The sequence below is a fragment of the Octopus bimaculoides genome, chromosome 2 (assembly GCF_001194135.2).
Source record: "Octopus bimaculoides isolate UCB-OBI-ISO-001 chromosome 2, ASM119413v2, whole genome shotgun sequence".
Lineage (NCBI taxonomy): Eukaryota > Metazoa > Mollusca > Cephalopoda > Octopoda > Octopodidae > Octopus > Octopus bimaculoides.
Window position 1 is genome coordinate 126,913,020 of NC_068982.1, and position 1,351 is coordinate 126,914,370.

A 1,351-nucleotide genomic window follows, 5' to 3' on the forward strand; every position below is an offset into this window, starting at 1 on the left:
ACAAAACATTCGGAGAGTTAGACAATACAAAAAAAAAAGGACAGGAAAAAACAAGGACGGGTCATTCGGAGCTTTCAATCTTCAGTCGAGTACCAGATAGCCTTAGCAGTTTTGGCCGGTTCCTCTCGAGACCGCTCTAATCTGGCCGGCCCCAAGAAAATCTAAGCTAAGAGCAGTAGATTCTTTGGAAGAAAACAAGCGAATGTATACGAAAACAAGGACGAAAAATAAAAAAACCGGAGAAATGGTATATAATTACAAATACAAACAACGGGTGTCTGCAAGATTGTTTATGTGAATATATCAGTAAATATATAAGACTGGACGGGCACGGGTAGAATACATTTCGTCATAGGTTTTCTTATACAGGGTGTCCACAAAGTCTGGGTACATGGAGTAAATAAAATCATAATATAAACAATTAAATATAAGAAGTAATAATTTCTTGAAGTATGTGTTAATCCCCATGTACCCAGACTTTGTGGACACCCTGTAGGTTGAGCTGGAGTGAAATAAACACAGCAAACTACACATGATTATTACAAGGAAAAAAAAAAAAAAAAGAAACTCGCACTCACACCTACACAGAAGCTGACTATCCTACATAATAGCAACTGAGCAAAGAGATACATACCTGAAATCTAGCCTTTTTAACCCTGGTCTCTTCGTGTGTGTTACTTAAGTATTCACACCCGTCACAGTAGAGGTAACATCGCCCTAGCAACCGATAATCAAAGCTATTAAGTTACATTCTATTTTCGCAATATTTCCTAATACCGTTTAACTACAAGTGTCACCTGGTTACGTAAACGATCTCGGTTACTAATACACAAAAGACTCGCCATGATTGTGTTAATGCAATCAATATTCAATGGTTGCTAGCAACAAGAAGATCGACTGTTAAAAAGTTGTTTCAATTAAAGGTTTTTACTTCTAATGGCATCACCACACATCTCTCTCTCTCTCTCTCTCCCTCTCCCTCTCCTCTAGCTCTTTCTTCTCTCTCTACTACCCTTCATTCTCCTCTCTGCTTTCCCGTCCCCTTTTCTCCATCATTCACTCTTCTCTCTATTTTCTTTTCTTTCGCTTTTTACTGTCTCACTATTCTCGCTTTCTCTCTTTCAATTTCTATGCCTCACACTTACCACTCTCTCTCTCTCTCACACACACACACACACACACACACACATTTATCTGTCCCTCCCCGTTTTCTCTAATTCTCTCTCTCTCCCTCTTTTTCTCTCTTACACACACACACACGCACACGCACACACACACACATATCTGTCCCTCCCCGTTTTCTCTAATTCTCTCTCTCTCTCTATCTTATTTCTTTACTGCCCACAAGGGG

General features: G+C 39.5%; 1 protein-coding gene across 1 annotated transcript in view; it reads right to left on the reverse strand.

The window, feature by feature from the left end:
* LOC106882971 (deleted in malignant brain tumors 1 protein) overlaps positions 1–909 on the reverse strand; it is a 28,685-nt gene extending 27,776 nt beyond the window's left edge. Inside the window, exon 1 of the mRNA XM_052965588.1 lies at positions 635–909. The gene's annotated coding sequence lies outside the window, so the exon portion shown is untranslated. The remainder of the gene's footprint in view (positions 1–634) is intronic.
* Positions 910–1,351: the final 442 nt, after the last annotated feature.